This window comes from Passer domesticus, chromosome 1 (assembly GCF_036417665.1).
Source record: "Passer domesticus isolate bPasDom1 chromosome 1, bPasDom1.hap1, whole genome shotgun sequence".
In the NCBI taxonomy this organism is placed as follows: domain Eukaryota; kingdom Metazoa; phylum Chordata; class Aves; order Passeriformes; family Passeridae; genus Passer; species Passer domesticus.
Window position 1 is genome coordinate 138,344,884 of NC_087474.1, and position 14,650 is coordinate 138,359,533.

General features: G+C 42.0%; 1 long non-coding RNA gene across 3 annotated transcripts in view; it reads left to right on the forward strand.

Moving 5' to 3' along the window:
• The window catches only part of LOC135282450 (uncharacterized), an 80,495-nt gene that overhangs the window by 41,445 nt on the left and 24,400 nt on the right, over positions 1-14,650 (forward strand). The gene's annotated exons all lie outside the window — the stretch shown is intronic.

The following is a 14,650-nucleotide window of genomic DNA, read 5'->3' on the forward strand; positions in this document are numbered from 1 at the left end:
CTGACTCACCTGGCTACTTTCTGTGCTGCTGAAATTTATGCTGTTCATCTACCACATCTATCTTTTGCAAAAAAAAAAAAAAGTCTTTAAAACAAAGAATGTGTTGTTGTGTTTGTCTCTGATGAGGGGGAATGCCTTAGGGTGCAGATCTACCTGTGAATCCAATGTAGCACACTTGCTCTCCTGTCACCCATCCCATCCACACCACTCCCTCTTCAGCCACTCCCACAGATTTCATTCTGGGTTCTTCTTTTGCCTTTCCAGGATGTAGTTTACTGCACAGTATCTGTCTGCATCAGTTCTGTTGCTCAGTACAGGTGCAGGAGGTTTTCTACACCAACAGCAGTGTTTTTCTATGCTGTACCTGTGGGGATGTAGCCACACCAGACAGTGGCCATGTGAGACTCCTTGGGAGCAGAAAGTCCAAGCAGAAAGCTCTGGCTTGCTGATCCCTGTGCCAGCAAATACATGTATTTTAAGAGAAACATAAACAGAGCTTGTCCTGGTTTTAGGGCAGCCAGGGAGGTGCAGCTGAACTTGTAAGACAGTCAGCCTTCTTGGTAGATGCCTGGGGTAGCAGCCAGGCAACTCAGGTTTAATTTACAGTTACGTCATCTAAGTTTATTTCTCAGAAAATACATATTTTAAAAATTCTGAAATTAAAACATGGTTAAAACTCTCTACAATAAACAGAAGACTTCAGGGGAAAGAATGACTGCCAGCTTTGCTTTTTGTTGAAGCTGTAACAGATTTGAAGTTTATTTTATAGTCAAGGCTCAAAAGATGCTTGAGACAGTTCTTCAAAAGGAGCTGCACATCTGTGAAAGTGCTCGCTGAATACTTTAGATAATGTTCAATCTGGGTTGGATGCCCCAGAGATCAAGTCAAAGAGAGAAGTGATTGTTTTGCTTTTGATATCTATACCAAACCCCCTTAAAATGGGTGACATTTCAGCTGCAGGCACATTATCAGTAGCCTGAGATCAGAATAGCTGTCAAGTACTTTCAATTTGGAATAAAAACCAAACAAGCAATAGAGGTCATGAGTTAAAGATTTAGGACATGCTGTTAAACTTCTCAGACCTTGTTCTCCCACAGAAAGGAAGCTGTAATAGCTCTCCATATAACTTATATATCATGGTGGTGAAGGAAGCCCTAACAGACCAACCAGTATTCCAAAGAATGCTTCTGCTGTGTAATTATTTGAAAAATGAAACTCTGTAGGACTGGGAGATTAACATGGCAGATTGATTTTTCTCAGGGTTCTCATATCTATGTCTTCAACAGAGGCTGTGTGAAACTGGTCTGTCCCCAGCCTCACAAGATGGGAAGAGAATGACTTCATGCTGACTCTGTTGAACCTCCTTCATCATGCAGTCTGGGACATCCTGGTGCAGAGGGGCAACTTGCATTTTGTGGTTTAGGGGTCTAGTTTTCCTGTTCAAAACTCCAGAATTCTTACATGACAAGGTGAGACAAATCTATTTAATTTTGTCTTAACAATAATTTCCTCTCAAAGACATTTTTGTTAGGAATGACAGAGGATTTTGTTGGTGTTGAAAGGAGAGAAAGCCCCTCCACGACACTTTGGCTGAATGAAGAGTCCGTGACATCTGCTTGTCTTAATTACCCTGTGTTGCTTTGTAGAAGAGTGCTGAGGATTTATGTTTTCCAAGGCATGCCTGGTATCTCCAACACTACCTTCTGACCTAACAAATATCAGTCCTTCCACTGTAAGCTTCTTTCTTTTGAAGGCCCTAGAAGACCCCAGCTGTTCATATCCCATCCTGATGCCTTCTAAGCACTCAGAATAATTTATTTTTATAGAGGTCTTTTTTGTTTGTTGTTGTTGTTGTTTGTTTGGGATTTTTGGTCGGTCAGTATTTGTTTTGGTATTTTTGCTTGTTTGAGGTTTTGTTTGTTTGTTTTTGGTGGGTTTGTTTGGTTTGGTTTTTGTTTGTTTTGTTTTGTTTTTTAATGACCAGTTAGGAATTCACTGTTAGGAATCAAGGGACATAGTAACCTATTCCAAGCAGCCCTTGCAGGTGCTATCTTCAGTGTGAGAAATCCCTGTCTTCCAATGAACAAACTTCACCCCATCAAGAAGGATTTCAGGTCTTTTGTGTAATTCCCTGTTATGGCAGCCAGGCAAATTTAGCAGATCTTCATGAAAATCACTTCCTTCTGCTCACAAGCTATGAATGAAGGTATTTCTGTAGATCTTCACAAGCTTTGCATGTTTCTATCACAGTATTTGAAGGTGTATCAGGCAAGTAACACCAGGTACCTCTAGTGTGAAAGCTTTGCATAGCCTGCCAAAAGTGTACTGATTGTCCAACTGTCCCAAACACATACACCACAGTGCACATGGAGTTTCCTGATTCTTCGAGGTTCCAAAGGGAGCTGAGGTCTAGTCAGCACACTCTACCCTGCTGCAGAGCTTAGAAGGGCTTTGGTGATCAGAAGTGTTGTTGTGGAGATCATCAAGCTCAGTTTCCAGAGTTCACTGTGCATCCTTTCCTTATTCTTTCTCTGGTTCACAGGAAAAATGGAGGGATGATTTGTTTTCTCCTAAAGCCCTTTTCTGCACAGTCCTCTGTGCATATGCAATAGCTTATGGATGCTGGTCTGAGGAGGCTGACAGCTAAGGGTAGGTGACAGTAGCACTCTCTTGTCTGGGATGGAGAGTGGGTAGGGAGCTCCCTCTATTGATCTTCCAGGTCTTAGGAGAAAGGTTGGGTTCTCTCTGTCCTTTAGTGGGGAAAAGAAAAAAGCTTTTTATGAAAACCCTCATAGAAATATTCACTGAGTGTAATGGATTCTTAGGCTCCGGAATGCACTCATACCACCTAATTACTGACATCTGGAAGTCAGGTGTTGAATCTATTTGCTTGGCCTCAGTGGAAAGAAGTGGCTGTTCCCAGGTTGATACATTCAAGTTATCATGGGCATTTGTTTTAGGACAAGTTGTCATTAGAGGGTGACCATCATTCTGTGTTGCTGGTAGGTTTGGATTTTGAGGCACATAGAGAAGTTGGACCCCAGAACAGATAATTTTTTGTGACCTCTTAAGAAAAAAATATTTCTTCACTTTTTGTTCTCTTTTTCTGGCATGAAAGAAAATCTCCTTGCAGTAACACACAATGATACTTTAAGGGCTGTGCAGTCAAGGTGTTTAAACATTTATTTAGAAACTGTGGCCTGAAAACTATAAACTCAACAGCAGTTTAGATATTGGCATTGCTCCTTAAACTACATATATTTAATTTATCTAAGGTTTCCTGTATTTTTGCTGGAAACTATTTAGGAGGTTTAGAATTTTGCTTATCACCTGTGTTTGCGGGTCTGTCATTCATCCAGAAATGTAAAATCTGTACTGTTAGCCCACAGCTTCAAGTGTCAGCTCAGTGATATCTTTTTTTTTCTGGATACAGGTTAGGGAGAAAGAGATTAATTGCCTTGGGGAAAAAAAAAAAAAAGAGAAGGTGAAAAGAGTATGATGCTCAGAAACCATGGGAGTTAGGAACCAGGTAAGGGCTTGCAGGGAGAAAGAAATGAAAGAACTTCTGCTATGGTATCAGAGCAGCTGCTGCTGTACTGTAAAAACGAAACAAGTAATTGATATTCCATTAAAGGATGAATTGTTATTGCTGAAGGACATACCATAAAAAAAGAAGCAGTCTTCCTGCAGAAAACTTAATTGTGCCTGATACTGTCATGAGTAACATCTCACAGGCAACGGGAAATATACCCTATAGTAGGAAGTATTAGGGATTAGAGAGAAACACCACCTTTCATGGAGTTGGAAGCCACATCTCAGTGGGAAGAGACAGAAGATTCCTTGATTTTGAACGTCCCTGTTTGTCAGGGACGTTGAGGACACAGATTGTGTCAGATTCACCAGTGGACAGCCCTTTGTTTTAGGTGGGAGTCTTGTCTCAGAGGGAACGCAGGCAGCCACCTGTGGAAGTCACAGCAGTTTTCAGAGGCATTCTTCCACATTAACTAAACACGGCTTTAAAAGGACAGCAGCTGCCCAGGGTCACATAGGCAGGTTCCACTGGGGCTCCGTGCTCTGCGGGCACCCACAGCCCGGCCATGCCATGCCTTGGCTGTGCTGGCAGCAGCCCCAGGCCCCCCCAGGTGTCCCCCTCCAGGTGTTCTCTGCCATGTGTCCTCCCCCAGGTGTCCCCCTCCAGGTGTCCCCTGCCGTGTGCACGGCAGAAGCAGCGGTGGCAGCCGGAGCAGACGCGGGTGTCACAGCATCTCAGCCTGGGCGGCCTTGGTGGCCTGGGTCACTCACCAAGAAATTTTTGCTCCCTTTGTTTCCAGCCCTGAGTCAAACTCGAGACTGGTTTCTCTAGCCTTGGGCTGTGATGCAAAATAGTGCTCAGATCCAAACTGCCTCAATCTTACTGCCCTCAAACCTGCGGTATGGCTGGTGGGGAAGCAGGAAATTCACTGGACTTTTTGATTATTGTAATTTTTTAAGATTTGTAAGTGGTTTTCCAAGATGATGCTCAGAATAAAATGGAGAACTGTTTGCCTTTTAAATGCTACAAATAACTGATTATGTGTAAAAAATATCTCACCTGATTAAGAACAGGACGTTAGACATTTGGAAGAGTGCTTCAGATCATGATTTGCTACCATTTTTCATGTGTGTGGCCACAGATCCAATTCCCTGTGTGTTACCAAGATCTGCCTATGGTTCAGGTGTGTGATTTGTCCTTCAGCTGCCTTTACAGTGAATACAGTGCATGCTCATGTACTGATCTAGTTGTGATGGTCAATATATGTTACTCTTCTGCAGCTGAGGAAAAGCTAATGGAGACTGATCATATCTGTTCAGTCCAAACAGGTGATGAAGAGAATGTTCAGATGCAGTTGCTAATTTTTGGAAACAAAGCATATGATGTTAAAACTAAAGCTATGGGCAGCTCACGAAACAGGTTTTCAAAAAAGTCTAGAGCTATAGGTAATGTTTCTCCATCCTGAAATATGAGTGATGGTCAAGAAGACTGAAAAAAACACCTTAATATTATTCTGCCATCATTCAAAAAAAGCAGAAGATAATGCCTTGTTAAATATGGCTAAATGAAGACTAGACAGCTTCACGTGTGTTTGGGGCAGATGGCAGAACAGCAGAAACAAGAGCAAGTCAATGACTTGCTAAAGAAGGGCAGCCTTGTTCAATGGCAATGCTTCTACAGCTTATTTTCTCTTTCTTAGTTTTGTGCTAGTGAGGTTAGGGCAATCTGACATTTAGTCATGTAGTTTTGTTCTTTTAAGTCGAATCTAAGTACTTGGCTTTCTTAGGCAGACCACAGAGACAAATATGGAAAGCAGTCATTCTCATATTAAAATGGGTCTGTAGAGGAGGTGGGATGAGTTGAACTTTGGTGACACTGGTCCTCCACCAGGCTGACTGTAGAGACATTCTCGTCTGGAAGTTCAGCTCCGAGATGGATACAACCAAATGAGGTGAATCCTTTCTCAAGCACATGCACATAAAATTACAAGTACTGCAGAGGTATGACAACTGAAATAGTAAGAAAAACAACCAAATATTTAAAAGCTAAAGTAAACATTCTAGAACTTCATTAGTGAAGATAATTTTTTACTGAAAGAAATTTCTTAAAGATGTTGATGGAACCTCCACCCTTGAAAATCCTGATAATGTTTTTGTTAAGACTGCATCTTCTTCTAAAAGGTAACTCAAAAGTTCAAGAACTCAAGAGTTCAACTCAATATGAAAAAGGAATTAATTCCTCAAAACTTTATGCTTGGAAAGAAGTCAGATGGCAAACTCTTCTGCTCCTAAAGTCCATCAATCTGGTATAAGCAAGAAAGATGATACAGCAAGAAAAATACTAAGACTGGACTGGGATGACAGCTTGAATGGAAATGAGTAAAAAATTATATGTCTTTTGTTGAAGTTTTCATAAAAAAATGTAGTAAGCGCTCTCCAAGTAGCAGTACCATGCTCTTCAACATCCAAAAAAGGACACAGGTATACCCAACCACAGGTTTTTAACACAGAAACACAGCTCTTGAGTACCAGATGTGCATTTAGAAACACCATCTAGGGGAATTAGGTTGTCCATTGGGAATTACTGTGTTGCTACTTCCTGCTAAACTAATATCTGTGAAGCTTTCCCTGAAGAGACATTCCCATCCTTGTGTTTTATGCAACAGGAGTTCACTGGTGTACCATGGGCCAGGGACATTTGCATTTCGTCAGAAGCTGAAATATTTTTCTGGTTTTCCAGTTTTTCAGAGCTCAACATCCTACAGCAAAACTTGTAAAAGTCCTCTTTGGACCAAAAAGGGGTCAAAAAGTTGAACATGCTAGGTAAGGCATGAGGCAGCTACGTTTCCCTGGCCAGGAGTTGCTCTGGTGAGTGAGTGGGTTGCTCACTGACTGCATTTGCAGAGGTCACCTGGCAGAATATTCATCAGATTAGTCCAGTAGGAACAAAGTGAGATGTTTCTATTGCTACATTGCACCATGTATTGTATCACTCTTATGTTATCTCTTATCATTCTGGTACCTGGTAACCTCACTGAGGAGGAAAATGTCACTGTGCCCAGCATATACCTTCCATGAAAAGCAGAGGAGGAAAGGTGGTAAGTATCAGGGAAACAGGGAAAACAAATTCAAATTTCTGCACGGGGCTTTTAAACCAGTAGGAATAAGTAACTGGAGTGAAGATTTCTTGCAGGAAAAGACTGTCTTATGGAGATACTGAAAGGAAAGTGCTAGGACACAGCTGACCTCCTGACACTCCTAACTGCACCCCTTTCTGAGTCTTCTAGGCACCAGGAGGTTCATTGCTATCTTAAAAATGAGAAAACCAGAAAGTGTAAGCAGAGGGATTCAAACCGGAACCACTGTTCTTTACAAACAAGAGTTTGCTACACTGAGCACCTGGGGTTTGAATGGCTCTGTTGCTCTGCCTTCACAGAGAAGAGCAAGAGAATGCAGCTGCTAATGGAGGGCCTGGTTTTGGCTGGGCTGCAAAAGCCATTAAAACAGCAGAGCCAAGACAGTGACAATATTTTGGCATGCTTTTGCAGTGGTCAAAGTGACCCTATATATCATTTTATGTATTTATTTTTCTATATGTGTACAGTCACCTCAATGGCTTGGCATGCTTTCTAGTTATGCCAGCCAAACCAGACCTTTTCTATTTGGCTGTACCTTCAAACTTTCTGGCATGTCAACTTCTACAAGGAAAGATGTCTGGCAGAGGAGTCTTTGGTCTCAGCTGGGATGTAGTGCCTTTTTCTTGCTGCAGTCATAGGGCACCAAAGGAAGAATCTCTGTTTATTTCTACATAGAAGATAAACACAGTAAAGACAAGAGGGAAAAGGGTTAAAAGCAGGAAACAGTAGAGTAGGCATTTTGAACCATGGCTTTTTGAACCATGGAATGTGTGAAGTTTTAAAACATAACAGCACAGAACTGCATATACAGCAGTTCAGAACATAGTCTAATGAAAACCAGTTAGTAGAAGAGTCTCATCTGAAAATACTTGGAAGTATAAGAGCCAGGAGTATAAGAACTTCAGAGATTCACTTTCAGCTTCATGAACAGCTAATACTACATTATGGGTGTAATATTTAATGTTTATGGTTTGCTTTTGTATTCACTTTCTAGGGCCCCAGCAGTCACAAGCCACAGTCACAAGTCACAGTATTTTAGTGAAGCATAATCTCAGACCTTGCATAAAAAAACAGAAGCAGAGGTGGTCTAGAAATGTCCAAAGTGAAACAATGTTTTTGAGGATTGGAAAGTAGAATTGTCTTAGTAGCTTAGTAGCTACTATCTCATTCACAAAGATACCTTTTATGGCCATGAGAGCATGTTTGAAAGAACTACTGCTTTAGGAAAGAGAGTGGAAAATGTTATGCTGGGAACTCATGTTTGGTCCTTAATGACATTTTGCCCTGGCATGTGGATGATGTTGTCAGGCTGATCCAAGAAAAATGTCTTCCAGGATCTTGTGAAACAGGGAACTTGATTTCCTGAAGTAAAACCAATGAGATTATATGATGGGTGGTTGGATTAAAAAAAAATAGAACATGCGTCTCCTGCTCAGCAGCAGGGTGAGATACTGACCATGTTACTTACAGATCTATGCAGTATCTTTCTGAATCTGCTGCTTGCAGACAAGCTCCCATGCACAGTTCTTATAGGAATAATGCTTTAGGTGAGCTGCCCATTATTCCCATTGGGATAAATTGCCATATTATTAGCACACTACAGTGAACTGAATGCAGCAAGGACTACTGTCCCATGGTGGAGGGCTGTTCTCACATACTTCACAGTCTGAAAAAAAACAACACTTTAACATGTTTCCTATAGAGTATATAACAACAACAAAGAAAGAGGCAATAAGAACTACAGTACTAGAAATTCACAGGTGTAAGGCATTTTAAAATTAGGAAAATAGAGATGGGGCATCTGCTATTGAAGCTCAGAATTTGATTTGGGAAGAACAGGATGTTCTGTACCACACCACTGAATATTCTTGTGAATTGATATTTTTAAAATATCTATACTGATATATTTTATATGATTCATTTAATATTTTTGGTATCAAAGATAGCCTTCATATAGCTCTGAAAAAATGTTGTAATACATTGCCAGAAAAGGCCATGTGTTTGTGCTGACTTTAAGAAAAGTTTTTGTTGATTTATAAGCAACTGTAAGCAATTGAACAACAGCATAAAGGAATTCATCAGAAGACTCACAACCTAAAGCCAAATAAGGGCTATCTGTTGTTCATTTCTGAATCACAGAACTGTTTTCTGGAAGGGACTGCTGGCAGTCATCTGGGTCAACTTTGCGGTGGAGCTGGACTGTTGTTACATCAGGTTAGAATGGAGAGAGCTGCCTTCCACTGTGCCCTGAAAGAACCAAATACTGATAGGATATTCTAGTGGAATCCAGTTATACAAAGGCAGATTGCTGGTTTCACACGAATTTTGTGAGACAATGGTACATAGTTATTACATATGATTTAAATTAAAATGTAAGTCTGATTGCAGTACAGGAAAGATAACTGCTTTGCTCTACCTCTGGACTATGAATAAAAACCATGTCCTGAATATTCTAACCATTTTTCAGCTATCATTAGTTGTTTGGCTTACTACAATAATATTGCTAATAATTTACCATCATTCCCTAATTGCACCTAAAAGTATCCAAATACAATACATTGTAAAATCTTTCAAATATCTGCTGTGTCAACACAAAATGTACCCTGTTATGCTTTAGTGTGGCATAAGACGTGGACACCACCCTGGTAAGGAGCAGAGATAATGCCACTTGGCTGAGCTGTACTTGGCACAGCTCTGCTGTGCATGCTTACAGTCTGGGCAAACAGGAGAGAAAAATGTCAGCTTAAACTTGGGCAGGTATTTTAGGTCAGCAGATGCTAAAATTTTTTATCATTTGAAGGACATGGGCTGATAAAGCTGGCAATTGCTATGAGATACTCATCTAGTAAATGCTGGCATTGTGTTTATCGTGTAGAAGCTGAAAGGTGAATTGCAGGCTGTGAGGACAATTTCTTAACTGCTTTAATACTGGCCTTAGCTTCACCATCCATCCTGCCACCAGTATTTTCGTGAGAAGCAGAGCAAAACCTGGTTCTGTGCCACCCACCCCACCCCCTACGCAGCACTGGTGTGTTAAACTCTTGGTTTTGCTGCTCTCTTTCTCCCCTTTGCTGCTGGGTCCTTCTCACATCATGTCAACACTTTGAGAATTGGTATGGCATGAGCCTCACTGATGGGTCTGGCTAGTGAAGATACAAATGCTACAGATGTGTTTGAGTTTGTATTTACTAGCAAGATGCTTGAGAGGAGTGCCCACCACTGGGTTACAGAAAAAAAAAAAGCAAGTGTGTTCATTTGGGTCATGGATGCAATTCACATTCTTGATCCTCCAGTATATTCTGCTGTCCATTGCAAGGATCCATTTGGAGCCAAAACATTTCCTTTCACCTCTCTGTTGCTTGATTTTCAGTAAATACTGGAGCTGTCTGCTTCCTGCATACCTGCCTGGAGGAATAGATAGGGAGCAGTGATGCAGGCAGCAGATGTCCAAGCACCTGCAGCAAGGTCTTGACTCTCAGCATGGCACTACAAGAACTAATTCTGTGTAAATATGATGATGTTTTTGAATGTGTTCTTAGAGGACACCACCGACTGCTGTCTTATCTTCTCTTCCTGGGCTGTAAAAGTGTCTTTGAGCTCCTCTGGCTGCTGTGCAGGGGTGAGATGATGAGCACTGGGCTCAACCTCAGAGTGACAAACAGATAAGGAGCTGTAGCATCTTTGAGTGACCTTCACTGGATGCAAACCTGAGAGGTGTTCAACATGGTTAAGCAAGGAATATGGCAAACCTGGTGTTCTAATGGAGAAAAATAAGTGAACTAATTATGTAAGCCACTACAGTGTGCATTTGGCATTAGAATAGAATGAACAGCATCAGCTTAATGCACCTGTGGATCTAGGCAGTGATTTTCAGGATTGCAGCAAACCACTCTGAAGATGGCTCAGATATAGTGTCAAACAGAATTTGGCCCAGTGACTGTAACCAAAGTCAGAATGTTTATTAGCAGTTAATTTGTACACATGCCTGTGGCTCTTATTCTTGGAAACTGCCTCCCTGAGTGACTGTGAAATGCTGCTATTTCTGCTGCAAGAAGTACATTTTTCCTGTGGTAGACCAATGCATCTTGGAAGCTGCTCAGCTGATGTAGCTCTTTGTTAAATGTTAATTATGTATGTGTAGGAACTTCTGGAATAATGTGATAGACAGTGTAGTCATATGGTACCTGCATCCGCTTTATTGTAGCTGTAGGACAGGGGATCAAGTTCAGTCTGGGTTCAAGCAAATTCTGCTGCTACAAGGAAATGTCCTTGACATATACAGGTCTTGCTCTTATCCCACAGAATGAAGATGGGGAGCTGAATTTGTGATACTATTTTAAACCATCAGGAAGAAGCAAATAACTGGTCTGCAATTTCCGGACACATTCTACTGGGAGCTTTTTAAGGCTATTTGAGCATTTTGAACTACATTGTTTCCCCCTGAGCCGAAAAATTCTTCTCTGCCATTCTGCACCTTCTATTGATCATGGTTCAAAGATCAAAGTAAAGTGTGTTTTCTGAGAAGCAAAGGTTAAAGTAATTCACAAAGTTACTTGACTACTGGGAGTTCAGGGGCAAGCATTTGGGCAGCAAATGGAGTCTAGAGCCCTTATGTCCTACTGTCTACTCATGCCCTGGCATCTGTTCTGAAACCATGTTTGCTTTTGCAAGAACTTCATTATGCATTAAAGAACCAGCAAGGGCACTTATAAACATTGAAAAAATTCCTAGCCTAGTGTGAATTCCACAGACCTCTTTATAAGTATGACATTTTCCCTGCATTCACAAACAGAGCAGTTATCCCTCTTCCTTGCTTGTTAGTGGAGGGAGGATTTTGTCCCTCGGGTTTAATTAAGCACCTAAAGTCATGGCTTTATTTATTGATAAGCCTTTCCAGGGTGCCCGCCTCTGTAATATCTGAGGCCACTCAAGCTGTGACCCTGCTGCATTCCTTGGGAGGCAGGGAAAGGTCTCAGGGGTTTATCGCTGCTGCCCGGGAGCTCACCCATCACTAACTGAAATAGTGCTAAGTGTGCAACCTGCTGGTACCAGAGTCACCCCTGGTGGTGGAGGTGGAGTGATTGTAACAGTATTTGACTTGCTGTGATATGAGACACTGTACTTAGAAACCAGTCAGAGGGAAGTTGGATGGAAGAGATGATAAGGCAGAAGCTGTTAATCCCTTCTGCATGTTTATGGTAATTGGTATAGAAGCCTGCGTATATACCTGAATGTGCTGGGGGGAGAGAATCACAGAACCACAAATTCACAGACTCACAGATTTCACAGGATACATCAGGTTGGAACAGACCACAGTGGATCATCTGATCCAAGCTCCCTATTCTATCAGGGTCATCCCAGAGCACATGGCACAGGATTGTGTCCAGACTGTTCTTGAATATTTCCAGTGAGGGAGACTTCCCAGACTCTCTGGGAAATCTGTTCCAGTGCTTGGTCACTTTCACAGTAAAGAAGATCTTCCTCATGTTCAGGTGGGACTTTCTGTGCATCAATTTCTGCCAACTGCCTCTTCTTCATTACTTGGCACCACTGTGAAGAACCTGGTCCATCCTCTTGACACTGTCCCTTCAGAGACTGATAGACATTGATGAGGTCCCCTCTCAGTCATCTCTGAACAGCCCAGCTCCCTCAGTCTTTCCTCACATGAGAGATGTTGCAGTCCCCTCATGATCTTTGTAGCCCTCCTCTGGACCTACTCCAGGAACTCCATGTCTCTCTTGTCCTGAGGAGCTCAGAACTGGACACAGCACTCCAGATGTGACCTCACTAGAGCTGTGTAAATGGGCAGGATCACCTCCCTGGACCTGCTGCCAATAGTCTTCCAAAAGTACTACAGGATACCTTTGCCATTCTTTCTTCTATTCTCTGCAGAGCTGTTTCCAGCAGGTCACCCCCGTCCTGTACTGCTGCAGGTTGTTCCTCTGCAGGTGCAGGACCCTGCATTCACCTTTGTTGATTTTCAGATGGTTCTTCTCTGCCCATCTCTGCAGCCTGCCCAGGTCATTCTGAAGGGCTGCACAGCACTCTGGGGTATTGGCTGCTCCTCCCAGCTTTGTGTTGTCAGGGAACTTGCTGGGAAGGCCTCTGCCCCTTCACCCAAGCTATTGGTGAAAAGTTAAACAATACTGGGACCAGTACTGATCCTTGGGGGACATCACCAGTGACAGGCCTCTAACTAGACCCTGTCCTATTGATTACAACCCTCTAGGATCTGCTCTTCAGCCAGTTCTCAAACCACGTCTCTGTCCACTCCCACAGTCCACACTTCCCGAGTTTGCCTATGAGGATGTTGTGAGAGTGTCAAAAGCCTTGCTGAAGTCAAGGTAGACAATATCCACTGCTCTCCCCTCATCCCTCCAGGCAGTTGTTTCATCGTAGGAGGCAATCAGGCTGGTCAAGCATGGTTTACCTTTAGTGAATCCATGCTGACTACTCCTGATCACCTTCTTGTCACCCCTGTGGATAGTGATGGCCTCCAGAATGAGGTGCTCCATCACCTTTCCAGGACTGAGGCGAGGCTGACTGACCTCTAGTTGCCTGTGTCTTCCTCCTTGCTCTTTTGGAAGACTGGGGCAGCATTTGCTTCCTTCCAGTCCTCAGGCACCTCTCCTGATGTCCATGCCCTTTCAAAGATGACCGTGAGTGGCCTGCCTGTGGTGTTCACCAACTCTCTCAGCATTTGTGGATGCATCCCCTCAGAGCCCATGGACTTGTGGATGTCAGGTTTGCCAGGGTGTTCTCTGACCCAATCCTCCATACCCAAGGAAAGGTTTTCCTTTCAGCATCCCTTTCTCCTGGTCTCCTGGGTCAGAGATCCCTGAGGGTTGGTCTGGTCAGTGCAGACTGATGCAAAGAAGGCGTTTGGTACCTCTGCCTTCTCTGCATCCTCTGTTACCAGTGTCCCTTCTCCATTTAATAATGGTCCCACATTGTCCTTTGTTTTTTCTTTTGATATTGATGTATTTAAAGAAGCTCTTCTTGGTGTCCCTGACATCCTTGACCCGATTTAATTCCAGATTGGCCTCGGCCTTCTGGTGCCCTTTTTTTTTGCAAGACCATTATCAGTATTTTTTAAAAATCTAATTAAAAGCAAGATCCTAGATTAAAACCAATCTAAACCTGCATGTTTTCTGTGTCTTCCCATTTCTGACAACAGAAAAAAATTTGCAGGTTAAAGTAAATCCCAGAAGAGGAAAATTATTTATAGCTCAGACTTTTTTTCTTCCTAAAGAGCTGTATGGTAAGCATATATTTAGAAATTAATTGAAAAATAATAAGAACAAAGAATTATGAGAACTTTTCACCTCTGTGAGTACCTTTTTCTTTTCCCTTAGCAGTCCTGAATATGGAACAGGGAAACAGGTGTCATAAATCCACAAAATAATTATTCCCCATTTGCTATATTACATTTTATTTATATTCCCTGGCTGTTATGTTATGTGAAATCTGCAAGTTCTCTTGTTAGATTTTAGTTTTCACCCCTGCAAATGAGGACATAGCACATAACCACTGTTGTTGCAGAGATTTCTTTTCCAAAGCTTAATTACTCTCTGGTTATGTTCATGAGAGCATTAAATATTTCTGATAGTTTTTGGTAAGTGTATATTTTTGTGACAGACTTCTTTTATGATTTGAAATAACTGGTCTATCAGAAACAAAATATTCAGCTGTTTTTCCATTAAAGGTAAAATTTATTTTTTGTGTAAAACCTAGTAAGGTTTTGGCCTTCAAGGTACAGGTAACCTGTTTCTCTCTGTTATGTCCTTGAGGAAAAAGGCCTTCAGACTTTTATGATGTTTGCCTCAGACTGAAGGGTTTGAAATAAATGAAATTTTGATCTATGACAGAGCCTGTTGCCTTCAGTAGTGAAGACACAGTGTCCTGTGTACCTGCTGGACATAAAGGGGGAGATGTTAACAGCCATAAGGAGCATGTAGTCAAGAAGTGATGGAAGAGATCTG